Raw genomic sequence first — 26,616 nt, 5'->3', positions numbered from 1 at the left:
GTTCTGGTCTGCTAAGGGAGTAGAAGCAAGTTCAATATGGGAGCTTGGAGTGCCAGCAGTTTTGCCTTGCTTGGGAAGGTGGAAAGCAGGGGCTTTCTTCACTCAAGTCTGATTTTTGGGGGGAAAAAACCCAAAAAAACCCAACAAATGCACCTGATGACATTTCCAAAACAAAATTCTCTGTTGTGATATTTGAGTCATGGGCCACAATACTTACCCTTTTGGCTAAAAAAAACCCAAGTTCATTCACAAGAGCTGTGGTTGTATTCTCTTCTTTTTTGTCTTGTTGTCTGGGCTTGTCCCCTCTTCTTGTTGTGTTACAGGGGCACACTAAGAGTGTGCATGATGGAAATACCAAACTCCTGCTATCTCCATCGTGTGGGGTGCATGGCTGCAGGATGGGAGACGCCCCAGGCAGCCAGGCTCTGGCTCCCACCAAGGAACTGATGCAGTGCTCAGGATTCAATGGCTCTCCTCTCATTTCCCTACTAGGCTGCTCCTATTCTTGGGTGTTAGATATTTTTCAAATAAACATTAAAAGATGTTTTGAGAAACAGACACTTTCCGCTCCCTCAAAGGGGAAGGGAAATATGCATCTCAATGAAAACCCCGTTTTCTATTAAAAGCTGGTTTTGGTGAAATGAAGTCATCCAACCATACAGCTCAGTCCACACAATTTCCGTGTGTTTCCATCCATTCCTCCTTCCCCTCCCAGTCTCCAAGCCATTCTCTGCCTGCCTGATACATGTTGACATGAGAATTAAATCACTAAGAAGTATGAATGCTTTTGCTTTAACAGAAAGCCAGGTTACTATTCCTAGCATGGAAAGTTAAATGAAATCATGCTGTGAGTGAATTCCTATTGATTTCTTCGGAATTGATCAGAAACATTTGTCAAATTTTGTTTTCTTTCTGTCCTACATCTTCTTTAGACACATAGTTAAACATACTAAGGAACGTTTACATTTTAAAAATGTGTTCTAAGGTCTTTATATAAACATACATGTAATAAAAGTGACTGGTGATTTATATTTTCTATATACATTCAGATACTTTATTTTCAAAGCCAAGGTTTTAAAAAAATAGGTGTCTAAATTCAGACACCTAAGTCTATCTTTACAGTCTTTGGTTGCCTGATTTTCAAACATGTTAATACTCAGAAACACTTTATTTTCTGTTGAGTTGTCTCTTTTTGACAAAAATTTACATTGGGCCGGTTTTCATCTATTAGAATCAGAAAAGGAAAATTAATGATTTTAAATTTTCAAAGCATTTAAAGGCATAAAGAAAAACTCCTAAAACTACACATCTTTTTGCATATTTAATTGCAGAAAATGATGTGCATTGGTACAAGGCACGTGAGTACAACCTAGCAGATTCGTCCTTTCTCACTGAATTTGACCTAAACCCCTTTTTTGCAGCATTTGTCTTTTCTTCTTTAGGTTCACACCAAGGCCTCCCGTTTGAAAAATGTATGTGTGCTCCTGCACCTAATGTATATGCATATTCAGTGTGACTGCATATGGAAATGGAGCATCCATGCCAAGAGTTTTCCAGCCAAGAGGCTTTTTGCATGTGTGAGTCTGGAGGGTTGTGTGCTTTTGGGGTAATTGTGCGTGTAAATCCAGCGGGCAGTCACACACTCAGCTATAACCTGTACAGCTGCATTAATACCTTTTTTCAAACATCCAGCAAAAGCTGGTGAGAAAAATGATACCTTTTTAGACACCTGGTCCTTGAAATAATAATAGAAAACCCCTAAAAGCTGATTATGGATCGTGAAATGATGTGGTTCAGCTTTCAAAACCTGCTCCTGCATCCCCCTCATAAACACAGGTCACTCTTACATTTAGGCACTATTAGATTTGCAGGTTTAATTACAAGCAAATTATTTTTTTAAGTGGTAAAAATAAATTGGTGCTGTTCTAAAATCCAAAGAGAGAAATTTAAAATTTTAAAAAATAGGAAGAAATAAATAAGCATATAACAAGAAAAAGTTCGTGGAGCAGCTGTGTAAATAATACAATGTTAAAGAATAAAAGGAAACTGCTAAATCCACTTGGGATGAGGAAGGAGCCTAAAATCCCTTTATGCTCTAATGAGGTCTAGCTCATTGGTTGTGCCTTTTTCTTTTTTCTGCCAGCTCCAGGTCTGCCTTAGAAAGGCACCGGAAGAAAGGAAGGAAAATGAGGTTATCCCAAAAAATAATCTACTACTATTTGGTAAAGGTACAGGAATAGAGAATGAAGCAATGTTTTAATACTGGGAGTGGAAGCTGCATGAAGTAATCACCTGAACATTTACTTCATTCATTAGTGCAAAGCAAATGCTGAGTTGTGCAGAAGTCAATGAAAAATTTCCATGGTTTTGCTGCAGGCTTTGCTGAATGGCGCCACTTGTCCACAGAAGTGCTCTGGACCTCAAGCTCAGAGCCTCAGTGGTGCAGCTGGAGCTCTGCTTGTGGAATCCAGCAAGGTGAGAAAGGCATCTCTAATGTCCTGGGAGCAGGGGACCTGTGGCTTTGCACCTAGAGGGTGAGTTCTGCACTCTGCATCTGAATTTTGTAACAGCTCTCAAGATCTTGAAGATAATCTAGGATTAGCAAAAAAAACCCCCAAACCTGTAAATCGAGTAATGCACATGTTCTTGTTGCTTAGAAGTTAGAAACCATGGTTTATTCTAAGTAGAAATGTGTTGCTTGGATATGTAAGGATGTAAGTGAAGTTTGTGAGACTTAACAAAGGGACAAGGTGCTAGGAATAAATTATTAGTTAATCCTAATGGTTGCTGCTTGGCCAGTGTAATTATGATTTTGCACATGAATGCAAGGCTTCAAAAAGGAGCTGGGAAGCTCCCTCTGCCCAGGAGCTCCCCATTTCTCTGCAGACACCCAGTGCCATGAAGCATGTGGAGTCTCCCTGGTGCCTGCTCCATCTCCTGAGCAAGGGCCATGGGGAGAGGGCCGCCAAAACAAACTGTGCTCCAGCAGGACTGGGCTCTCTGTGCTTCTCAGGAAAGTCCAGCTGGCAGCAGTCAAAGCTGCCTTGTGGGGCTCTGGCATTTACCAGCTGTGCTGGGCACTGCCACAGGGCAGGAATTCAGGGATGGTCATGCTCTCTTTAACTCTTAGACTCTTGACCCAGTGCCTGGGCCACCTTGGTGAGCTTGCAAAGCGTTTGCTGGTCCTTTCCAATGCTGCTCTCATGTGCTTGGTTCACTGGCATGAGGACTAACACTTGCTATTTTTGCAGGATTGACTGACTGCAAGCCCCACAAATTTCATCAGGGTTTTCTCTAGTTAATAGATGCCCTATTGCCATTACTACCACGTGCTGTTGCTGTATGCGGTCAGATAACTGCTATGTGGGATCTGGGGCTCCTTTCAGTTTCCATTGCCAAGTCTGAGGTCCTTTTTGACAAAGTTGATTTTTTTTACCTTAAATTTTAGATAGTACTTTTTAAGTAGCTGTGTGGCTTTATCACACAGGAAAATAAGTGCAAATTGAATTTAATTTCTGACTGAAATCTATCCACCTCCCAATCCATCTATGATATTATTTTTCTATTTTTCTGTCTACCTCTTCATCTTTCTAAGTATGTGCATGAAGTAGTATCTATTCACTAGGGTAATGGTGGTCTTAGAATTTAATTACAACCTGAGGTATCTGGTGTTCTAACTTTCTGTCCCATCCTGCATCTATAAGACCTACAGATAGATAAAACACCTTAATGTAGTTTTTACCTGCTAATAGCAGTTCTATCATTGCAAGATCTGGCCAGACAAACACCTCATTTTCCCAAAGGTATGTACAGCAGGCAGAGCTGAGGGAGACATTAACAAGTTTTCTGTGGAAGGAGGGTACATCTGTAAGAGTGAGGAGAGCCTTCACTGATGTGCCACTTGTAAATGCATATGAACTCTGTAATAGGTGTGATGCTTTTGTTCAACAGCTGCAATCTTTTCTTTGTACCTCTTTTTGTTGAATTCAGATAAACGAACTTCATTGTCAACAAATCTAATATCTGTTCTTGTCCCACTTGAAAGGGTCAAATGAAATTTCCCACCAGGGAACAAAAAATCCTGACGCTCCCCAGCGAGTTTGGGTGGCAGCATGCCAAGAGAGAGGGGAGGAGGTGGTGTCTGGAGAGCAGTGATGCTCTCAGAGCATCAGCAGAGCAGTGATGTCAGTGAGGGTGAAAAGGGCTCCCCAGGCTGGCAGTCCCACAGCAGGAAAGGCGGCAGGGCTGGCAGGGCAGCCAGGCAGGAGCTGTGAAATCACTTCTCCCTGAGGTGCCAGGGCCAACTGTCCCCAGAGACTCCCATTCAGGAGATCAGGTGAAGAGGCTCTCTGGGGCTGCTGTCTCTGGTGGAGGTGTCCACAGGCAGGGATGCTCAGGCTGCAGTGGCAGCTCATGGCAGAGGAGGAAAAGCCTCTTGCTGACCTACGGTCATGTCAGTATTCCCAATGCTCCTGGCTCTGCAGAAAGGAAGGGAAGCTGGAGAGGAGAAGAAGCCCAAAATTCTCCTGAGTCTCCCCAGTCAAACATTGCTCAGGATGCTGGTTGGATACTCTACGGCATGCTGAGAGAAAGACTCAAAAAAATCCTTCCTTTTACAATAACAGAACTAAACCATTATAAAAATACACCTACATCTTCAGCAAAGCTGCAGCATATGTTTTTGAGTCAAAGACATTTGCACCAAATGCGGTCTAGAGATGTCTGGCAGCTGAAGCGGGGGGCAGGTGTATATTTAGCCCTTTCAAATGTGCACTTCAGTGCATGTCAATATTTGCTAGGCCAGAGCTTCAGTGTGCTAACGAGCCACAATGTCCATTTCCCAGGAGCCTGTGCTTTGCACATTCTCTCAAACCTCTGCATCATTAGTGCAACGTGTTTTCACTTGGCTTGTGCTAACTCCATCTCCTAGTATCACTGTAGAGGCAGCTCCACCTCTGCTGCAGTAAACAGATTTTCCTGACAGTGGCAGGTTGTAGGGACAGGGGGACAGTCCCAGTGCAGTCCTGGTATCTTCCAAGACCCAAAGCCTCAAACAAACACCTACAAAGAAGTCAAAGAAAAGATGTGATTAGAAATTAGAAATTTTCATCTTCCAAGTTAAAACTAATGGGCACTTATAAGTTCTTTGGATAACTTGTACAGACTATGGAATAATAAGACCCAGAGAATTGCTACACTGTAAACTTGGGGAAAGCCCATGGCCTGTTCAGAGCAGGGGATGGCACAAAGTAGTGAAAGGACATGGAGTAACCCATCACCAACACCCTCTTCCCATATCAGCAAATGGACTCAGTTATGAGAATAAAAGGGACCTTGGCTGCAGATGACTTAGGGCAGCATAAATATGTATTATGAATTTTAGGCTCAGACATAATTAAATGCCATTTGTCAGATCTATGCTTGTTTTTCATCTCATTTGAGTTTTACAGAATGAATTAACTAACAAATGTGCCTCTGATTCTACCATAACAAATCATTTCTCAGAAAAGTTGCCTCCAAGCAGCAGTGAGAGAGTGACTGGGGGGAGTGACCTTCTGCTGTGAAGTTGTCACGTTCCAGCAGAGCCCTGAGTGGCAATGACAGCCTCAGTAATGGGGAGCCCATAGTGGCCTGGCAGTCTTGTTGATAACTTGTTAATTTATTTAGTGCAGTGGTGCAGAGGCAAAGATCTGGAGTAAAGGGTGGGGTGGGCTGAGCCTCAGGGCTGAAATATGTAAATATTCCAGTTTGGAGGAAAAAAAAAATAAATTTCTTGTTCATTGTCACTAAATGAGGTTGGTGACAGGAGCCACTGGTGAGCAAATAGGCTCATGTTTGTACCAAGGCAGCTTTCATTAAACACCTGATACAGCAAATGTATGGTCAGTGTGTGCACAGTGTGGGTAATAGAGCTCTAAGTGCTCCTCTTCTGGCCATGTGAAAGCATGATTATGGCACACCAAGGGACTTTGATCCTGAGCTGAGTCATAGGATGAGAAACAAAGGGTCTGTGTGCCTTTGACAGGCAAAAGGGAGACAGGGCTTAAGACCATGTGTGAAGAAATCCTTTCCTTGCAATTCAACTGTGTCTTGTAGAGCTATCTCACTGTGTTCCATCATATTAAACCAAAGCTCCTTCTTATACTTAGCAAATTGCTATAGCAAATGGATGGATTTGCTAACCATGTCTTAAATTCTGTTCTGCAGTGTTAGTAACTGCTCAGGAATGGGTGATACACATCCTTTAAAGGATCTAATGTCTTCTCCAAGGGATGAGCTCCTGCAAGACCCAGATCCATTGGTAATGTCATAAAAGAGATACCCCAAAATCAAAACATTTATGTTGTTTGGAGAGTCCCACATGTTGTCCCTAGCAGGTGGCCTCTTGCAGCTGTACTATTCATGCTGTGTAGTTCATGCATTTATGAAAGTAGTTTGTCATATCAGGTTACTGAAAATATGCAACAAATGCTCTAAATTGAGCTGTAGGCAAACAGGTGAGTCAAACAAATAAAGCTGATAAGAATTGTCCTGTGTACACCTCTGCAGAATTATCCTTAAAATATCTTAAAGAAGATGGGGTAGAGAGTATTTAACAAATAATGTGGTGTCTTTTGAAAAACAAATCCAGATGGTGGTGTTAGCATATCCAGTGACTTAACCATAATGCCATGTGTCTGCAGGAAAACAATAACCCCCACACAGCCCAAGCCTGCAAGCCTGAATTCATACACACTGAGGAGTTTCCTTATAAATATGAGGAGAGAAACAGCACCTGGTGGCCAGGTACCAACAGGAATATTGGTAGCAAGTGTTGGATCTCACCCATGAGCACAGCAGGCTGAGGAAAAGCACATTTCCCTTTTTCCCAGTGAGGGAAGAGGTGCACCAGGCTGTCTGCAGGCACCTGTCATCAGCCGTGTCCCCAGAGGTGTCCAGGGAGCTTGGGCAGCCTGCTCCCATCTTCTTCTTGCTCTTCCCAAGCCCTGAATGTGTTGCTGCAGCTGAGCTGTATCCTCCAGCTTCTGCAGGGTCTGGAGTGCCCGTGGGACATCTCTGCTCTTGGCCTCAGTGCATGAATGTGCACAAGGAATTTCCCCTGAACATTTATTATCCCTGGTACCACAGTCAACAGTTGGCTGGGTAACTGAGCAAATTTACTTGAACTCTTTATTTCCCAGGTCTTATTTTTCTAAGGAAGGCAATAAATCAATGACAGGAAAAGTACTCACCAGGCAGAAATTGGGTAGCTTCATGACTTAATCAGCACTGATTAATGCCGGTCGGGAATCTATCTCTGCATTTCTTTGGAATACATTTTGGAAAGTCTGGTAGTTCCTAGCAGAGTTTTGCATGAAAAATTAAATTACTTGCATATTCCTGTCTCTCCTTAACAACTAGGCTCCTCGAGGCTCACACCCATCTTTCCCCGTAGGTCTGTCTGGGCGCTCCGCGGAGCAGCGCTCCCTCCGGAGCTGGAGGCAGATGGTCGCTAGGGAGCCCCGTGCCAGGTCTGGGTGACAGGAGCGGAAAGGCAGGGACAGCCACAGCCGGATGAGACACTTCTCTTCCTCCCTGGATGTCACAGGCTGGAAACGCCAGAGGTACGTCAGCCAGAGATGGGGCTGGGGGCCGGAGCTGCGTCAGAAGCAGCGCTTCTCCTGCGGGGGTGGACGAGGAGCCCTGGCTCCCCAGCAAGGTCAAGGCCGGCCAGCAAACAAGCCGGGCAAGAAACCCCCAGATGGATAAACAATCCAGACATCTGGTGAGATCCCGGCATTGCTGCAATCAGGGAGGTTTTGGCACCGGCTTTGACACTGCCAGGATTTCCCTTGTAATTAGCAGCGTGCAGCCTGTCTGGGGAGGATGTTCCCTCCGGAAAGCTGCTGGGACCAGGCTGCAAAGCGAGCTTAATCTCTGTGAAGCAAAGAATAACACCCAGTTAGTCCCTGGCTGCCCAAATATCAAAAAATTGCTAACTGGAACTCAACGAATATTAGATGCTACTGATAACCAACTGCTAATAACTAACTGGTTTGGTTGCTGCCCAGATTTCATAAGGGGCTCACAGTGGGGCCAGGAGAATAGCAGTAGAACAGACTTGGAGCAGCCATGAGAAGGGATTCAGTATGGCAAAGGGAGCATAAACCTCAGAGCATGCAGAAGTGCCTGCATCCCCTTCACGGCATCAGAAAGTAAGGTGGGTACATATAAAACAGGCAAATTAAACTATAAATATATTATGATAAAAGGCTCAGTCTGGTAAGATTATCAACATAATAGATTTTTCAGTTTCTACACTGATCCAGGCACACAGACACATAAAATACCTCCACAATAGGGTTTTTCTTGGAAAAAAAATAAATCTGTGTTGTTAAAGACCTTAGCTACCTGTATTTGAAGATCGTTGTCTGAAAAGATGAAAAACATACATTTTCATTTCATTTCAGATTAGCATGGTAAACAGCTAGATCTGTTCTTTCAAGTGGAGCATTCGGCTCCATTTGTTAGCTTTGTTGCTGATATTTCACCTCTCTTATTTACTTAACATAGTTTGACAAGAAATTCTCAGTGAGATAATATATCTACATGAAAGACAGGCTTGGGGAACAAGTCCAGGGGTTTCAGTGGGACAGAATCAATTATTTATGTCTTTGCCATTTTGGTCTGTCTTCATTGCACAGAAAGCACTCGGAAGAACTAGCCAACCAGCTGCACATTTTTGGTAGATAGATACAATCTATTTTTAGGGAAAAGCAGAAAAGAAAAAGGGGACATCAGTAAATCAAGATTGCACCCACTTGTGAAAAATATCAAATCCCAAGTGATGGAAACTAACACCCTACAAAACAACACCCTCTCCCCAGCCAGGCAGGATGGCCCCTGCTGCAGGGAGCAACCAGTGCAAACAGAATTAGCAAATGTTCCTGTTGCTGTTTGCCACACAAAATTAGACAAACTGTACAGAAGTCAACTTTATTTTTCCCAAACAGCGCAGTAAAAATGATCCTTACACAGCAACCAGCTGGTGCAAGGAGTTTCTGAGGCTGAAGCAAGGCAGGTGATGGAGGACACCTCCATTCTTCAATAAATATCAGAAAGGAAAATTGCTTACCCGTTCTGGATAGCTCAAAAACATAAACCAGAGCAGTGTCACATCCAGCCCATCCCAGCTCAGATCAGCAGGCAGACCCTGAAGAGACCCAAGGCACTGGAGTTCTGTTTCAGCACCCTGATGGGACCATGCCAAACATCAATCCAAAGGCTGGCAGCCGTGCTGTAGCCAAAGGCTGCAGGGACAGCAGAGAGGCTCCAGTTCCTGCAGCAGCATCACAGTAAGTGATGAGGGGAAGTTTCTACAGCCCATGAGCACTTTGTCAGTCAGAGGTCAATGAGAAAGGATAAAGAACACAAAAAAAAAAAAGCATAAATAAAAAAATAAGTGGGGTAGAGGAATGAAAGGGAATGAGCAGTGAATTTAAAAAATAAAAAGAGAAACCAAAGCATGCTAAAAACTTACCCAAAGTAAAAGCCAGGCCTTCATGATGTGCCTGCAGAAGCCTAGGTGAAATCTCCCCCTCACTTTGATGATGGAGGGTCAGGTCTTTAGGAAAAAGGGTGAGCCTGGACATAATGAAAAGAAATAATGTAGTGCAAACGAAGGAAAATAAGTGAGTGGTGCTGTACAAAAATAACGATTCTGTAGCTACTAGGCAATATTGTCATCTCTGCACACATCCAAGGACTTAAGTGACCCACTACTCTTGCTGAGGATCTGCTCCATTAATAATAAGAAAGAGCAATTTAAACTATGGCTTTTTTCATTGTGTTTTATACAGGTTTGGGGAATATGTTATCAAAGGCTCCAATTCTGGCCAAAGTCCACAGGAATCATCACCTGTGGTCAGGCCCTGGATAGAAAGATCAGAGCTATCTTTGCGTAGCCCTACCACCAAAAACAGATCAATCAGAAGTAACTCAAAAGGAAATAGTCTACAGGGAACAGATGAAGATGCATTTAGAGGAAATAATCCCCATTCAGGATGCCATTATTAAAAGAGAGAGATAACTATCAGAGCTAAGATATGTCAGGGCAACCTCGTTGACATGGGACTGGAGAACTTCTACTGTAAAAGCAGAGAAACTAGGTCAGTGCTTTTTGAAGAGAGGAAAGCTCAGGGTGGACATCATTATTTTATACACGATTCTAAGGGGAATAGCTAGGAGAGATGTCAGAAAACTAGTGTCAAATACAAGAACAAATGGACAGGCTCTAAGAAAGGGAAATGAAGAGAAACTAAAGGAGGCTTGAGCTCAAGGGATATAAACATTTCTGTACACACTAAGCAGTTGATGCAAGGACTGGGTTACAGAAAGGGCTGCTAAGAGCAACCAATAAGGGTTTGGAAAAGGAAAAGCTTTGTGGGGTACAGCCACCTGAGAGCAGACAAATCTGTCTCTTGATCTTGTCTGTCCCTAGAATTGCCCAAGTTTCAATCTCAAAATTACTACGAGGTTCACATACAGTAAATCTCTGTGCAAGCGCAATAGATTGAAGTGAGAATTCAGTTTATCACTCAAAGATAAAACTCAGAAGAGCGTTTGCCTTCTAATTCTATTAATATAAATGTAATTACAAGCGATAATTCCAATTCAAATGTTAACTTATAAGGACTGGTGGAGGTAGCAGCCTACAGAGAAAGAGATGATGCTGGAATCCCTGATTCTTATGTTTGATCAATAGTTCAGTACTAATAGACTTTATTTATTAATTGGAGCATGTGGTTTGAAAATGAGCCTAGTTTTTAGGTGGCATGCTCTAACAACTAGAATTTTTGCATGTTGCAGTTGTCTCTATGCAAGAAAAAAAGTCTCTCTGTAGGGTTGTAACAGATAAGAATTGCCTTTATTTAAAAAAATAAAAAAGGCAGAATGCTGACTATGATGCAAGTGGCTTCCAGAACATGCTGCCTTAAACACAGATCAAAACAATACTCTTTGTTCTAAGTACCTGAGATGTAAACCAGTCACTAGGGGAAGGAAAAAACCAAACAAGTAGGCTGAGGTAATAGCTTGGGGCAAGGGGAATTGAAGACAGAGAAAAATCAGTGGACTGTACAGTCTAGAGCTCTTTTAGGGCATTTTCTTATATCCTCTAAAATTTAAAGGCAAAATTCATATGATCGAAATAAGCATGGCTTTACTGAAGCTGATGAAGCTAAGCTATGGATCTGTTTCCAAATATATATTCTACTACTGTTAAAGAAGAAAATAGGAAAAAAAGTAGCAGAAACACAGGAGACACAACAGTCCCATTGAATATGTGTCAGATTCTGAGTCCTGTAAAAAGTGTAATGCCAACCTTGTTCATTGGGAGTTTTCCATGTTTAGAATAACATGGTTTAGGATATGGTATAGGAGTGATTATGGTAGTACGAGGTTGACAGTTGGATTAGATGATCTTGAAGGTCTCTTCCAGCCTTGATGATTCTATAATTCTGTAATTAATTTTTTCTGCTGTCTTACCTTGGCCTGAAAAATGTCACAAATCTTCCTGCTTTCCAGCCCAGTGGTTAAACAAGAGAGATTTTGAAGTGAAATATGAGTCGGAAAGGGTCTGAGTGTTCTATAGCCCTCTCTGCCTCCATTCTGTGCTGTGGCAGTAGAAATGTGCCTGTGCCTTCCAGGTCGTAAAAATCCCTGGCAATGGGATGCTCATAAAACTTTCAGAGTGTGCTCAGATCAATTGTGAACCACCAGGATGTGATACTGAGGTGAAGTGGCCCATTTCAACCACAGTTACAGCCACTGAGACATTGATGTTGACACAGAACCAAAAATTTGTCACCACGCTGGGGAAGAGCAGGGATCACAGAGTGAGTGATACTGATCAAAGCAGATGAGAGTCAGGAATGTTTATCCAGGAGATGCAAACTCAGACACATACCTCGGTGATCTGAAGCCGTCAGAGTTAATATGCTGTCTATTAACATTTGTTCAAATACAGCACCTGTCAGAGCACGTAGAGGAAAAGGCTTTTTTAGGTCAATCTGACACGTGAAGAGTGAGATGTTGTCAAGGGGAGCTAACCCTGGCTGGCTGGCAGTGGGTGCTGTGTTTTCTGTGCACCTTGTCTTCTCCTAGGCACCAAACCCCAGAGTTCAATGCTCTCGGTGGACTTTGGTTTTACTTCAGTATGACCATTTCTCACACTCTTAATAACATTCAAATATCTGCTGTGCTAATGCACGTGTCTTCTTGCACTGCTCTGTAAGGGGAATGCAATGCTTGTGGTTACGGGTTGTCTGCAGCACAGGTGAGGTTGGGAAAGCCAGAGAAATTTATTTTCCCTACAGGCAGAACTCTCCAGAGCTCACCACCCAGTTGCAGCCTCATGGATCAATGCTCTCAGGAGGGAAATGCAGCATCCTGGCAGCCCAGCAGCCTCAAGCCCCTGCGCTGACCCTCTGCTGATGTTTGGGTATGTAACAGCCACCCCAGGAATTCTTACAATAGGTTCTGTACTAAGAAGAAAATAGGGTGGCAAATAAGTTTTCAGCTCTCACTAGGTGTTTAAAATGGCACCCCGTTATCAAGCAGCTGGGCACTCCCTGGGAAGATCTTTCATATCTGTTTCATATACAGACTACCACAAAATGTTATTTGTATTATTGTGTGTCCTTAAGTCATAGAAAAGCAGACAATTTATATTTTGGGCAGTCCCCAATGTCATTGTTATTGCCCATGCCACGGTTGCATATCTTCACCTGAACTTTGAAATCTCACTGCATATCAGGTAGTTTCAGAGCAAACCCGTGTTCTTAATGAGTAAATGAAGTTACTGTTACTTTAGTTTATTCTAAGTGTTGAACCCAGCATGGGATCTAACCTGGAACAGTCATCTCAAGAATATTGCAGTGGAAAGTAGAGCGTAGGATTTAACATTGGAAATTAGAAGTTGATCCTACTTCTTATACAAAATTGAGATTGACAAAATTGAGGTTTATCTACATAAACCTTTAAACAAAGATGTGGCTCTGAATCAAAATTAGGGAACTGGAGAAATGAAATTGAGGACTTTGTGCTCTTAAAGGAAACTTGCCCAGCAAGACTGTCAGCTGCGGAGAACTAAGCACAGACATTAATGGAGTCAGGTCTTTTTCTGGAGGTCAATTTTTAATAAATCAAGATTGTTTAAAAATTATAATTATTGATTAATTAAATTTATACTTGGAGCTTAGCCCTCTTAGTTTTGAAGAGTCTGTACACCCAGTTGGTATGAATGATGAACTGAAAGAAAGGGAAAAAAAGTCATTATTTAATTAACTAGCATTCCAACTGGATTTAATGCTAGCAGTAGATTTGGGTGTCTGTTCCCCACAAGTATGAATAAAAGGGTTTTGCAAGGCTCTCTCTGCAGTCAGATTCCAAAATCTGACTATAAAGAAACTGAAAAGGGGCAGATTTGCATTAGATATCAGGATGAATTTCTTTGCTGTGAGGGTGGTGAGGCACTAGTGCAGGCTGCCCTACTAGAGCAGCACCCAAGGCCAGGCTGGACAGGGCTTGGAGCTGCCTGGCACAGTGGAAAATGTCCATGTCAGGGTTTGGAACAAGATGAGTTTAAGCTCCCTTCCAATGCAAACCATTCCATGACTCCATGAATAATATGTTCACCTCCAAAATGTGGTCCTCAAAGGACAGAGTAAGATTGTTTATAAGTGTATTATGAGTCCAAAAGTCCAACAGCAAAGTGTGCAAAGCTGAATTGCACAGCTGTACAAGCAATTTCTGGGCTTAGATGGAAGTAGCTGGAAGTAACCAGACAGGGCTGAAGCCTGAGAAAGAAACAGCACAAAAGCAGGAGAATCCATTTACCTAAACTGGAACCTGCAAGGTGGGAATGGGCAGGATTGGGCCCTCTGCAAGCAGAGGGGAACCAGATGAAGAGGGAAAAGGAGCAACACCCAAGGCAATGTTTGCCAAAGGCAGGGGGCTGGAGGTGAGTGAAATAAGGAATGAGGAGGCACCACGTTGGCATGAAGTGATACACTGTCACAGGCAGCTCCCAAGCTGATCCCACACTTAAAAATAGATTGACATCTATCCAGGAGATGAGTTTGTTATTCTGTAACTACAGCATTTTCTATTATGTTTGATAAGGGAAAGAAGATTGCATCTTGGTCAGAAATATAAAAATTCGTCTCCTAGCAGGGGATAATAGCAGGAGAACAGGGGCAGATGAGAGCTGCAGATTTAAAATAGTTCAGTGCAGTCCCTGGTAGGGGAGATAAGTTCAGTGCTGGGCTGAGATGTTATCCCATGCTCACAGCCAGGCCACCCCTGTGGTGTCCCACAGGCAGTGCCCTGCTCCCCTTCCCTCTAGATCTGCTCCTCTGGGGTCACTATGGGCAATTCTTCTGGGAGTCAGCTTGATATTGCACAGAAAGACTCTAGGGGAACAAAGACAGGGCCAGTGTGCCAGCAGGGCCCTGATCCAGGGGAAGTTTTGGGGTGGAATTAGTGTAAAAGAGGGGTTGGCTGTCAAGGACAGGGGTGTGGGGGTGTCTATGTCTGTTGGGGGGCTGCAAGAAAGATGGAGAGACCTTTATTTACAAAAGCATGTAGTGACAGGACAAAGGGAAATGGCTTCAAAATGGCTTTTGATATTGGGAAAAAATTCTTCTGTGGGAGGGTGGTGAGGCCCTGGCACAGGGTGCCCAGAGAAGCTGTGGCTGCCCCATCCCTGGCAGTGCCCAAGGCCAGGTTGGATAGGGCTTGGAGCAGCCTGGGATGGTGGAAAGTGTCCTGGCCATGGCAGGGGATGGACCAAGATGGTCTTTCAAGGAACCTTCCAACCAAAGCCAGTCTGTGATTCTATGAGCATACCCCAGACAGAACGTGTGCACTGCCTGACTTCAGCAATTGCACGGTAGGTAGTGCAAAAACCTTAACTTTGCAAAAAATCCAAACCTCTTTTGTTTCAGTGTGTAACTGTTGATCTAAAATGGGAGTTCTTGTTTTCTAATTCAAAAAGCTTAAAAGATGGTTCATTTTATATTAAAATGATAGCCTTTGCAAGAGACCTTCAATCTAATTAAAGCCAGGAGATTAGCATCCCTTAGAATATTTGCAAAGCCTGCAATGCGAAGTTAATGAAATGTGTACACTTTTACAAAGCTTTAATTTTTAATGAAATAAGTCAGGACATGGACCTTGCTCCTCTGCCTTTCCTCCTTTGTCCAAAACAGGGGGTGTTTGTAAACAATGCAGAGTTCTGGACTGAAGAAGACAGAAGAGAGGATAATCTAAAGGCTTCTTGGTAGCTACAGCAAGCCTGTCTTTTGTCTCTTCTGTTCAGCCTGAGAATGTGAGTATTCCTGATTAATAGTAATGACTGAGAATATGATTTCAGAGTGGCAGTTATTTGTTAAGGCTAATATGTGTGTATATTTGTATATGTGTGTGTATGTATAAATATATATATAGCATATACTATATTCATATATAAATACGTGCATGTCTAATAAATTAGCTATACAACTGTGTAAAATCACAGTGACTGCTAAAGGGACCTTAGATAAAGAAAGTAAGGGAATATGTTTCAAGGGAATGTTTGCTATTTGAAGAAGTGGGCTGAGCTCAGAGGCATCAGAGCAGCCAGGGCTGGACCAGTCTGGTTCAGAGGGGATGACCAAAGGAAACCCTAAGCAATTCCAGCCTCTTTTCAGGTCAGGCTCTTCTAATGATGGCTCCACTCCTCTGTTATCGCTTGAGAAGGAAGAAAAGAGGAAAAAAGCTAAAGCACAGAGAAGAGCAAGCCCTGTTCAGAGTCAGGGTTGCTCTCGCAGTGTCAGGGGGCAGGGCATCCCCAGGGCCACGCACACCCTGTCCTGGCTGATTTATAAACAGCCACACCATTAGAGCTATTTACTGCATCTGCTGCTTTCACCCTCTCCTTTGCTGCCTCTCAGTTTTGCCACAGGAAAGATCTGGCTGTTGCATTCAAAATAGTAATTCTTTTATAGAGCCACCCCCCTACTTTATATTATGCTTACTGGATCCTTCTGAAACCTAAATGTTAAAATATCCTAATCTTGCTCTACATTTAAAGCTGAAAGATAAACGTGTTGTTTAATGAAATCCACAACACTACAGGAATAGTAACCATTGTGTTTCTTCATTTCAAAGAAGGGCTGAAATCTAACATCTGGTGTAACTGTACAAACCTGACCTTAGGTCACAGTAAGTATTGTATTGTTGATGATGGATACGCTTTTTTCATTACCATGCTGTCTCCATTCTTTCAGCATCCATGCTGTGAATCTCCAGTTATAGCTGGGACTATTGATAAATACTGATTTTTAAAATACAATTCGCTTTTTTTTTTTTTTACACTTTTAAGCATGCATTGTACGGTATTTTCTTTTTAAATAGCTCTTCTAGTTTGTTGTCAACAATATGCTATTATTTGAGCAAACTTTTCTGCATGATAGCTCTAACACACAAGGATCAAGGATTATGTGTCTGAAGATGCTGCTATGATCCTGAAAGAGCAGTGTCACAAGAAGGTGATCCTCTGCCTCTAATGCCTTCCCCTGTACTTTCCTCTTTGGAAAATCATTTCCTTAAAGCCCTTGCAGAACCAGGGTTTAAGGTTTAAATTGGGAAGCAGATGTGGACACCTGTGAATGTGTCTTTGCACATCATTGTTTCAAGGTTTCAGCCCATGTGCAGGAAATGAGGGCCTGCACTGTCCTGTGTGATTGATGCCCATTATTCCCCAGAGCTGGGGTAATTCACCCTGGGTCAGTGACTGCAGGAGCAGTGCTGGAACCAGTGCTCCCAACAAGCCCACGGAAGTACCAGTCAAGAGAAGATGTTGCCCTCATAGCTGGGAGTTCTGGTCAGATCTTAAATACGTAAAACCCATCAATAGCTCCAATACTGAAATGGGAGAGTGAGGGCAAATTTAATGATGATTTCTATTTGTTTGCTTTGCTGTCTGTATTTACCCCCAGAACCTTTCCATTTTTTGCAGCTCTCCAAAAGCATCACAGGACTCAGCACGAAGCCTGAATTTTTTCACCCTAAAGCTGTGCAAACACAAACCTCTTTTCCAATCCTTTGGGCAGCAGATGCCCAGGCTCATTTAGACTGGACTCTTTTGGATGGAAATCCTGACTGGGATTGCTGGATGTACTGTCAGCAAAAGAGGAATGTGTCCTATCCTAATCCTGAGGTTGTAATGGACATGCTATGTTCTTGCTGGGTGCTAACATTCCTTCATGATGTTACTGCATCATGCAGTGGAGGTAAAACAAAATATCCTTGGCTCATCCTCGTGCTTCCTGAAATCCTTACATTTTTACCAACCCAGCAGTACCCAGCATGGAAAACATCTGAAAGCATGGCTTCTACACTTTTAAGAAACGTCCATTCACCTCAGCTCTGTCAAAGCTAAATACATTTATAGATTTGTTCGTAATTATTTTTAGAGTAGAATTCTGTTTGTTTGACAATATCTGAAAAATTAAATACCTGGGGCAACGTTGCTGAGTGCAGCTGGTACATTGGAAACATGGGGAAATACTTGCTGTAATTGTGAAGGTTTTATTTAATGGCTCTGAAGGCAGAGTTAACTCAGTCAGTGAGGACAGGTTGTTTTTGTTTGATCGGCTGGTGGTGCTGCCCTTGCTGTCACAACCTGCCAGCCCTGTCCTGTAGCACAGGGATGGTTCAGCCTGGAAAAATGATTCTGGGGACGCCTAATCTTGGCCTTCAGTACCTGGAGGGAGCTACAAGAAAGATGGAGAGAGACTATTTACCTTAGCCTGGAGTGACAGCACAAGGAGTAATGGCTTCAGACTTATGGACACTAGGTTTAGATTAGATATTGGGAAGAAATGCTCCCCTCTGAGGTGGTGAGGCTCTGACAGAGGTTACCCAGAGAAGCTATGGCTGCTCTACCTCTGGAAGTGTTGAAGGCCAAGTTGGACAGGGCTTGGAGCAGCCTGGGATAGTGGAAGGTGTCCTGGTGCCAGGTTTCTGTGCCACGAGGGTGCAGAAGCTCTGGACCTGCCTAGCTGTGAGCTGAAATGCATCTGCAGGACAATTAACAAATATTCTATACTCTTCCCACCCATTCTGCACTTTCCATGACCTCTTCCTTTCATCAGTAGAAGTAAATTGAATTCAGCACATTTAAAGACCCTGTCTGGATCCATAACATTCATAACCATGCTGTAACCATGAATGAAAAGCTGAGGGAGAGTATGGTTTGTATCCAAGGGCTCTTTTGCTTTTTATATGTTTACATATACCAGCCAATGGTCAGCAAATAAGCACCATGGCTGGTAATGAAATGTTCAAACCATCTGTTTTAATCTGCAATTTAATTTCACTATAAAATATTAAAGTTGTTCTGATGGTTGGGTTGGTACGGCTGCTTTATATGAAAAGAATTGAGTATCCCAGAGCAATTACGTTGCACCAAGCACATGCTGTGGATATTATATTCTGTATTGTTATTTTGTTCCATTAAAAGCATTTAAAAGCCTTCTTAACATGGTATGACACAGTTTTAGGCCTCTCTTTTTTGTTAGAAACAAGTGGCAAATGATGAGGACAAGTGTAGGAAGAAGATACTGGCAAAAGAATATTCTTCATGGTCCTTCAAGAGGAATAGTAGAACCATCTTCCAAGAGAGGTCAATGCCCCAGGCTGGTCAGTGCCTCACAAACAGGCAAAGTTGTCATTAACAGGCTTTAATTTTTGGTCAGCACTGAAGTGGACTTGATGATCCTGGTAGGTCTCTTCCAGCTGGATTTCCTCTGTTCTATCCAAAATAAATGTCTGTGGAAATGCTGAACTGACAGAACCAGAAAGTGGTTTTGACATCGCAGCTTTTGGAATCTGTGGCATCTTTGGAAATCTTTGCTACGTTTTCCACTGGCACTGCTTTCTGTTGTGTGATTTTAGGGGACATTCCTTGAGGGGCTGGTGACAGCTGTGCTCTGGGTTGTGGCCCCTCAGGTCTTGAAAACATCCAGGTTCAGGGATTCCATGACATAGCTGGACAACCCACTCCAGTGATTAATGATCCTTACAGGGATTTTATTTTTCTTCTCTCTCCAGGTTGAACCTCTCTCATTCCAACCCCTCTGCCATGGGCAGGGACACTTCACAAGACCAGGCTGATCCAAGCCCCACCTGACCTGGCTTTGTGCACTTCCAGGATGGAGCAGCCACAGCTTCTCTGTGCCAAGTTCTCACCACCCTCACAGGTCAGAATTTCTTCCTAATTATTTCTACTTCTTCAGGGTCAGCTCAGTGTGGTGCTGGACAACCACCTTTCTTATTTTCATCTGGCATGAACATTTCTGCTCATGTGGGCCTTGAAATACCCACATTTCCCACGTGACCTCAAAAATTCCCATCACTCTCAAGCAGCATCCCCTGCCATGGTCCCAGTTTGCCTTTCTTCTGAGATCTGTCTGTGCTTCTTTGATGTCTGAGAGGGATAGAGGGCAATCACAATGAGCTTGAGCTGGCCTTGTTGTTGTACCCAAAATACAGAATGTTTCTCCATGTGCTGTAACATCAGGGAACGGTGAGAGGGACAGGCACATTGTCCCTGGGCAGAAACTCCCTGTCTCAGAGGCAGGAAGCATTGCAGCCCTGTGAACATCATCCTTTAGCTAATCCAGAGCCCTGTAGGGAGCCAGGGCTCACTAACTCAGCACTGTGGCATCCTGACACAACTGTGTGGCTTCTGGAACCCAAGCCAGTATTTCTACCTGGCTCATCTGCTGTACTTCCTGATTCATCTGATAACCTGATATGTCTGATAACCTGATTTGTCTGATAAATCTGCCTGGCCAAGGCTTGCTTGGGGGTCCCCAGACAGGGCAGGGAGAGGCAGGGATTGCTCACACCAGCTGCCCCCACCCCTGGATGCTGCAGCAGTTGTTTTCCATTGCACCCACGGCCATGTGTCACCTGGTGTTATTTGGAGTGTATGCCACTTTCGATGCCTTTTTTCTGAGCATAAGCTGGAAATTACTGATTCTTACCTTACACAGCTAGTATAAAAGCACTAATGTCCTAATGAAGAGTCTCACTTAGCTAAATGCTTCATACAGCTGAGTAAAACAAAGAATTTTACTAGAGCTTAACCCAGTCGTTAATAAGCTTTTTAACCCTGACCTTTCAAATCAATGATCTACCACTGGTTTTACCTTTCAAGAAGGAATTCCATTTTCAAGTGATAAAACATATTTTGCACTCCTTACAATCTAATGATTATTCTCAGCGTTACTGGATATATGAGGCCATCAAACCATTAGAAGGTATAAAATGTATTAATGTACAGCATTCACGGCTACATTTGCTTTAGAGTCAATAAAAGGGAAACAATTTATAAAGGGCATTTATGCTCATTACGGAATATCGATAGATTGTTTCTCCCATCATTCCTGAAGTATGAAGGACTCCCCTCCATGATGGATAGGAGAGGATTTGCATAAGCTCTTTGCTTAAACTCCTGCAGCCCTGAGCTGTGTGCAGGGTCTGTGGCCAGGCTTTGGGCTGGAATGTGTGGGAGCACCCACAAATTCTTCCTGTCCAAGGATTGAGCATCTCAGTTTGGGAGGTTTTCACAGCACCCTTGTGAAGGTTCTGTAGAGAACCACAGCGCTTTCAGCACCAGGCAGGAATTGTCACAAGGCTGTGGGCAAATGGAATCTACGTTGGAAAAGAAACAAATTTGTTTGTGAAGCAAGTCAGGGCTGGAGCATACAAATGAAGGCAGAGCTTTGCTGAGCACCTTCATAAGCAGGGAGAGGGATTTTTTGACACATATGGGGGAAAAAAAAGGGAGAGGAATTGCATGGAGGGTGGAAGATGCTGTAGGAGCACTGTAGCTATAGCTAGAGGCAAAATTTTCATAGTCTATCCTAGTGAATAACAACTGCAGAAATATAATAACTATGAGGAGTCGAGTGATTAAGGCACTGGCCTGAGTCTCAGCAGACCTGGATTCGGTTCCTGGCTGTTTTCAGATTTCTGTCTGACTTTTGGCAAGCCTCTTCAACTCTCTGCGCCTTGGTTTCCCATCTGTTAAAGAGGAATAATAATATTTCCTTTCTTTCCTGTCTATTCCAGCAGCAATCTCTTCTGGGCAGGCACTCTCTCTCTCATGGCTTGTACAGGACTTTGCCCTTGGATTTTCATACCTACCCTAAAGCAGGAAATAGGGATGGGGAGCACCATGACATGGAAGCCCTCTTATTAGCAATTTCCTGTCACTGAGAATCTAAAAGGTATGCTGCAACTTGTTAAATAGAGTCCTTAATATCAGTTCTTCCAGGACAAAAGAAAAAAATATCAATCAGTAAATTAGAGAAGGAAAGTGATTCACATACCTATCGAGATTTCTAAGTCTAAATGTATTTTCTGAAGTAGAAATATTCCAGTTCGAAAGAACAGAGAAAACGTTAGCCGTGGCACAAAAGCAGAGTGCAGGCCTTCTCCATTTCTGATCTTGCTCCTCCAAGTCTGGCTGCTCTATATGGACTGACCTTTTTAGCATTTCTCGCTGACAAGACATTGTCTTGAGGCACACAGTGGCTTCCTGACATGCTCGTGCTCCTGCCCATGTGGGAGGTTGGATTGTGCCCTGTCAGAGGCACACACACCCTGGAAGGGAAACTGGGTGATGCCAGTTGCAGAGCACTGGTTGAAGAGAACAACCAGTAAATATATAAAATTAAATCTCAGCTGCAGAGGCTTTCTGGTAATAAGCAGCCCCAATTAGAAATGCAAATGTCACTGAAAGGGAGCGTGTCTGTTGACAGTAGACTTTGAGGAAAGCTTTGGGTTTAGTGCTAGTAAATTAATCTTTAATTATGAACACACCTCACTTCTGAAAGAGGTGCCCTGCACTCACTGAACTGACAGCAAGTGAAAGTTTCAGGCTGCTGCTTTCTTCTGTCAAATGCAACATCTCACCCCAAAAGAGCAGAGGAGAACCTTGTTGTTGCCTGTGGACTGAGTGCTCTGTGATCTGGGGCTGGCCAGTGCCACTGACCCTCCAGACAACCAGGATTCACCAACCCACTAAAAACACTGGTCTTAAAACATTCTGTCTCACATGCTGTTGATAAATATAAATATCTAGATGAAGAATTGTCAAAGTTGGGGATAGAAAAACAGTCCTTGCTCCTGCAGTTCCCTCCTTCCCTGGCTGGGTTGCCTGCCCTCCATGCAGAGCACATTTTGCAGGCAGAGGGGGGACCACACCAAGCTACAGCAAACCCTTCTCCATGGGTTGGAGCAGCCATGAGAATGTTCAACACCTCCACTCCTGGGCTGGCTGGATTATTAAAACAACATTTCTACTTCCAAGTAAGTAAATAAATCTCACTGGCAAGTTTGTTTTGTGTCAGCCAACATCTTATCTCCCTGAAAACTGGGCTGGTGTCCTGCAAAGCTGGAAACTGAATAGTCTAAAACCTGAGTGCAACAGCCAAGAGATACACCAGATCCATCTTCTGAGGTAGCAGATACAGTGAAGTAAGCAAATACATTCTAGAATCCTATTATTAAAGTTACAAAAATAATTCTGTTTCTTTAAGTTTGAAGTTATGAACCTTTGCTGTCATTTTCCCTGCAAGGTTTTGTTTTTTCAGCCTACAGCTAAAAAGAAAGCTTCACCCCAAGAGCTTCGTTGCCCAAAAGAGGCTGTGCTGCAAACCCACCTCAAAAGGCCCAGAACACCTGGTTTCAGGCACAACAGGAAGATCAGAACATACCTTATCATAAATATGCATATGCGAGGCAGGAGCCCGCCACCTTCTTGGAGTGATGCCATAATTGACGGAACAAAGTACAACAAAACTTCACATCACTGGTGGATCAGAAGAACAGAGGTAACTGAAAGGCTAGAAAATTACAGGTTTACTGACATTCTGCTCAACCTTACCCATTCTTTATTGAAAAGAGATAATAACTATCTATAGGAGAGCTGTCTTAAGACTCCATTCATTCCCTTTCGCTAGCCCAGCTGAGAGGTGGTGTAATATAAAGCACACCAGCATCTGGCATGTCATTTAATTACACCTTCAGCTTGCTGGGAAAATGTTGGAAGTGTCAAGGTAAGCAAACTATAAAAATATATTTTGCTTGCTACAGGAGAGCTGCTGAAATGGCAAGCAGAGGCCGGCTCCAGATATTGCTCTGAGTCTGTGAGAGAAAGGTGATGCAGAGGAGTCTAATTCATGAACAATTATCACCCTCTGATAAGACACCATCTGCTCCCGGCTGCCTGACTCCAATTCTCCAACAGACAGTTGGGAATTCCTCTCCAAATAAACCACTGGTGTAACAGGAAAACAGAACTGTCAGCTCCAGTGACGTTGTGCCTCCTTGCATCAGCACCGAGTGTGTCTCACTCTTTCAACCAAGAAGGAAAAATAATACTGGGAAAGGCAGTAAAATGCCATCAACCACCGCTGAAAGAGCCAGGTAGATCTTTGTTTAGCTCATCCACCTGATATGTTCTCTGCTCAACATTGAGAGGCTGTTAGAGATCACTTACAGTAAGGATGAAGGTGGACTAATATACCTGTACTAGTGGGCACTTTTTAACTGTGACTTTTGCCCTGAGTTGATTCAAGGGGCTCTTTTTAAAGAGCACAAGCTGATCAGCAAATCAGTCAGGTGCTGTTTCCCTGCAGAATGCCAGTTCTATCTGCCAGTAGCCAAGGAGAAGCCCACAGCCCTGTGAAATGGCCAGCAGTGGAGGAGTTCCAGGTTCTTGCCATGTCTGTGTTTCTACTCCACTATGTTTGTAAGAGAAAAAAAATTAAATTTCTAATTTCAGACAGCAGAACTGAGATTGTGTTGTGGTTGGAGAATGACAGGAAGTTACATCCATCCCATGGTACTGAGAGCACTTGGCTGCATTTGGCTGAAGCTCTGTGAGCATCACTCCTGCAGCACCATCCTTCTCACCACGGCTGCTCCCAAGCCACTGCTCATTAAAAGGTCAGTTCTCATTGTCCCTCCTGTGAAATAAGATTGGCCTCTCCATCAACACTTCCTCTAGGCCTTGATGCTGTGCACACCAGGGAGAGGAGCACTGAGGAGGGGGCTCAGCATCCTACCCCAGTCTGCACAGATAACCTCAGTGCTTGTTAAACCAAAGATGACCCCTGAGCCTCTGACCCCGGGGGCTGGCCTTGTTACAAGTAATTGAAGTGAATGAAATAAATCACAGGGTTTTTTTCTTTGTTTATTGGGTGGGGTGGGAGGAAAGGAGAAGAAAGTTCAGCGCAGAAATTAGTCACCTTGTTTTGTTCTTACTAATGGAAATTTCTCAGAAACCAAAATAAAGAGTGTCATATAAAAACCCGAAGAGCACAAAATTAGCTTGAACCCACATCCTAACTTTTAAACCCAGAGCATGAATGCAGGTGTCTGCAGCTGACCATGGTATTTTTTTCAGCTCATCTGAGGTATGAGTCACTTCCATCAAAAGAGGAGGATGCCTTGATCTGTGTGAGAGCGAGCTTTGGAACAGCAGCTGTTGGAGCAAATACAAACATCCATGCCAAGGATTGTGAGGATGGAGTTTATCTAATATGTAAAAAAACACCTGCTGCAAATGAAAAATTACACCCACAACCACCTGAATAAGATAAGCAAATGATGAGGGAAATGAAGAGACAGATTTATTATTAATGTAAGTTGGAACTTTTGAACCAAACATTTCTTTTGCAATGGAACAGTAGGATGCACAAGGAAATAGCACTCCTTGCCCCAGACCCGCTCAGCAGCATTTATTTTGCCTAAGTGATTTTCTTTTCTTTGCTAAGTCTGGTAGAGATGAAAACACTAACCCAAAGAAGATAATTAAAAGCTAAATGAAACCACATACAGCTGTGCTACTACATGGCTAATGAACATGCAAATATATACATATGACAAGGACATAATGTGGGCTGGCTGCCTTGAGTGGTTAGTGCAGATTTCCAAGAGCTGGAAATGCTATTGATTATAACTGAGCTAAGCTTCCTGACTCCAGACTTCAAAGATCAGCCTCAATATAATCATCAGGCAGCATATGGGAGCGTGGCTGCAAGGAGCTGATGAATAATGGCTCGGGGGCCTGAATGTTTGTACGTAGGGTGGGAGATGTCCTGGAGATGTCCTCTGGGCTGTGGGGTGCAGGCTCCTTGGCAGCCAGGACCAGCACCACAGAATCCTCCTCAGCATCTTGGCACACTCGGTCCTGCTGACAATTAGGGGTTTGGAGTTATGGGTTTTAGCTGGGATGTTTATTTTTCCTTTCCCACTTCTCTTGGCAAGAGGCTGATGTGTGGTGGAGACATTTTTGGGAGAACCAGGGAGGGAGGTAACAGATACAAGGCAAACCTTCTGGGGTCCTATAAACAGAAGCAGCATATAAAGGCAGTCCTTTGAGGGCCTGCTGCCACATCCACATGAAAGAAGACAAGTCTGATTTTCCTTATTAGTTAAAAACCACCCAGCTGACAGTAACTCCCCAGCCCAGTCAGAGATGAGACAAGGGAGTCAGAGCTCAGTCCTGCACCAAGTTCTCCCATGGGAGGGACCAGGTCCCACTGCCTTGCTGTGCCCCCTTCACTGGCACAGCACCACTGAAATGTCCACTGGGGATGTCACAGAGACAGAGCAAAACTCTCTCCTCCTCCATGATCACCACAGAAAGGCCACACAGCCCTGGGCATGGCCACAGGCAGGAGGGATGGAGCACAACCTTGGATGTGGGTGGAGATGATGGACACACCAGGATGGCTGAGAGAAAGGACACCTACCAAAAAAAAAAAAAAAATAAACCAAAGAAACCAAATTTGTGCAGAACACAATGGTTAGTGCATAAAAATTAATCAAGTACTACAATGACTTGCTTTATTCATAATACTTAATGGTCATGTAATAGGAGTTTTTATTCAGCAGTTAAAGTTCATAAGTGCAGGTTTTACATGTAGAAAGGTATTATGCTGATAGTTTAATTACACACCTTTCTGCACACCAAAGGAAATGGGTTATGCGGGTTTTATAATTAAAGACGGACTTCTGAGGGGAAATGAACTTTGCAGTTAGCAACATAATATTTGATTTTTATCAGATGTTTTTGTTTTGAATTCACCAGCACTTGGTGGTGTTGTAAACAGGTGAGAGTGCTCCAGACTGCATGAGGTGTCAGGAGAAGCTTTGAAAATGCAGCAGAAAGTAGCCATATTTAAAAATAGCCAGTGTGAGCATGAGGTATAAACATCATGTGTTTGGAAAGCTCTCCAGACTCTGCCCATGCTATTATGCACAGTGCAAGTCTGTCCAGTACGTCTAGGAAACAGGGGAAAAAACCCAACCCAACAAGTAAGTGAAAAATAAACCCCGGTGCTTGCCAAAATAATAAAAAACTTCACTTTTTATTTCTCTGATTTTTTGTTTTAAATTCATTTCATGGCCAGTGAATACAATTTTCCCCTCCTGCCTGCCTACAGAGGCAGCAAAGCCAAAAATGTGATGGATGTTTGTGTGTGCACGTTTGCTGTTGGAATACACAGG

At 43.3% G+C, this 26,616-nt stretch overlaps 2 long non-coding RNA genes across 2 annotated transcripts; one reads left to right on the top strand and one right to left on the bottom strand.

The window, feature by feature from the left end:
• Positions 1-1,120: 1,120 nt before the first annotated feature.
• On the bottom strand, positions 1,121-9,359 carry LOC141730704 (uncharacterized). Its single transcript, XR_012582327.1, has 3 exons — positions 9,116-9,359; positions 7,233-7,917; positions 1,121-5,061 (listed from the first exon to the last, which is right to left on the bottom strand). It is a non-coding gene; the product is annotated as an uncharacterized LOC141730704 (long non-coding RNA).
• On the top strand, positions 4,937-26,616 carry LOC113459816 (uncharacterized). The gene is made up of 7 exons (XR_012582326.1): positions 4,937-7,604; positions 12,357-12,481; positions 15,252-16,245; positions 19,138-19,286; positions 22,692-22,931; positions 23,885-24,048; positions 24,509-26,616. It is a non-coding gene; the product is annotated as an uncharacterized LOC113459816 (long non-coding RNA).

Source organism: Zonotrichia albicollis, chromosome 12 (genome assembly GCF_047830755.1).
Source record: "Zonotrichia albicollis isolate bZonAlb1 chromosome 12, bZonAlb1.hap1, whole genome shotgun sequence".
NCBI classification, from domain to species: domain Eukaryota; kingdom Metazoa; phylum Chordata; class Aves; order Passeriformes; family Passerellidae; genus Zonotrichia; species Zonotrichia albicollis.
Note: the sequence above shows the minus strand (reverse complement) of the source record. Positions and strands in the feature narration are given on the sequence as shown.